This window comes from Pundamilia nyererei, unplaced genomic scaffold (genome assembly GCF_000239375.1).
Source record: "Pundamilia nyererei isolate P.nyererei 1_Seehausen unplaced genomic scaffold, PunNye1.0 scaffold00415, whole genome shotgun sequence".
Taxonomy (NCBI): Eukaryota; Metazoa; Chordata; class Actinopteri; order Cichliformes; family Cichlidae; genus Pundamilia; species Pundamilia nyererei.
Genome location: NW_005187816.1, coordinates 266,654 through 268,611, shown reverse-complemented (window position 1 = coordinate 268,611; position 1,958 = coordinate 266,654). Strand labels below are relative to the sequence as shown.

Below are 1,958 nucleotides of genomic sequence, written 5' to 3'. Positions count from 1 at the left end.
TACGTTTAGATCCTCACACAGAGAGGCCGTGGTCTGCGGTGTGCTGGTTTTCCCTCTAAAGTCTGCGATCGTGTTTAGTCCCTGCCACATACTCCGAGGGTTGTCAAACTGTTGCTCCACCCTGTCCCTGTACTCACGTTTGGCTGCTTTGATCGTCTTCCGGAGTTGGTAATGTGCGTGTACAGGCCTTTCTCATCTTTTTAAGTGGTAGAACTTGCACAATTTTTGCCCCAGTGTATATGGACAAGGAAAATTGTTTTCTTTGGTTGTATTCTTAATAACTTATTATCTACCCATTATTAAACATTGCCAACTCAGGTGCTACTGAGTAGCATGAATTAAAAGATATGAAGATTAACAGAAAGCAAGAGATATTCATTCATACTCATAGTGGCATTTTGGAGCCAGCCTCAAGTATCCATTAGACGAACTTTAGTATTTGGCACTTTGTTTTCTTCATGGATGACTTTTCTTCAGTCACCAGTGGCTGAAAACTAAAAGTGCACTGGTAGGCCCTGAGCACAGAACAAGCAAGAACAATGTGTAGAATCTAAAACCATAGTAAATGCCTGTTGCGCTGATTCAAATTATTTTAACGCAGTGCTCAGGGAGATATCTGGTCTCTGACTCATCCGCAGAAGGAAAGCGACGAGTCCTAACATCCAGTCAGTCTCATAAGCAAAAATAGTGTAAACTATCTTCAGCCACAAGGGGTTCTACAACAGATGGTCTGTCCCCCACAGAGTCGTATTATCAACATCATGGAGTCTGTGTGGGACTGATGACATCAAAAGCGACTGAGAGAGCAGAACACAGAACAGCTCTGTGAATTTCTCTAATATGCTGGAACAATCTACCAACCAAAAAACTGTACCTTGAACACTTTATCTTGTGTAAAAGTAGTTAAAGGCTGTTTTGTTTTGTTTTGGGGGTTTTTGGCCTTTCCATAATGTCACTGATGAGCAAAAACATAAAAAAAAACATTTTCAGTCTTCTTTTTGTTTCTACTACCTATAACAGTACTGAATCCATTATTTAATGCTCAAGACTGACATTATTAAACTATAAAACTATAGTTAAATTATAAAACATCACCCATTTATCTACGTAAACTATGCATATGAAACTATACATGAAACTATATGAAAATTATACATAAACACTGTGAAAAACAGTCATATAGGAACTGACCTTGCATGCTGTAAGTGGGACTCCACTCAGGTCCAGTTCCTGTGTGTCACAGGTCAGCTCTGTGGCATTCCAGTCCACCTCATACTGCTCGCAGGTGCTGTGCTGCACCAGTCCAGAGCTATTGACCAGAGGCACCGTCAGCCTGCGACTGTCTGTCAGGTTCCAGCCGCATGCATGCCTCCTCTCCACCACTGCAGGGTCCCGACACCAGTGATCAGGGGTGAAACCCTGGAATACGATGCCGACGTATACCCCTGCAAAGGGCAACGACAAGAGGCATAGCAGGGCAAAGATTCGCCTCTGACAGCGGCCAAATGACCCGGCTTCTTCCAAGAGGTCATCAAAGGTCATCCTTACTGTCGCAAAGTTTAAGAAATCAAGTCAAATCTTGTTCTGTTCAGCAAACCATGGATCAGTGCAAACTATCAGAGTCCCTTCAGGGGTGCTTAGACCTCGTGCACCTCACACTGGTTGATCCACAAGTCCAAAGGGGCCAGATGAAACACAGCTGGGTAACAGCGTGTTACTGTTTAATAGAGTCAAACACAGGAAGAAAGCAGGATTATGCAATCATTAAATGTATGTCTTCTTAAGGAATGCTTGAATGGCCTTAGCTTCAATATTTATGCACGATCATCACATCACATGACACGGATGGTCAGCTGTCTTTTATTTTTCTAAGAAAATGGTGTGACGTGTATTAACTACACAATAAAAATGACTGTGTTTGAATCACTCTGCCTCCATCCACTGTATTCCTGGAATTT

General features: G+C 42.4%; 1 pseudogene; it reads right to left on the bottom strand.

The window, feature by feature from the left end:
- LOC102203237 (solute carrier family 22 member 2-like) overlaps positions 1-1,542 on the bottom strand; it is a 21,678-nt pseudogene extending 20,136 nt beyond the window's left edge.
- Positions 1,543-1,958: the final 416 nt, after the last annotated feature.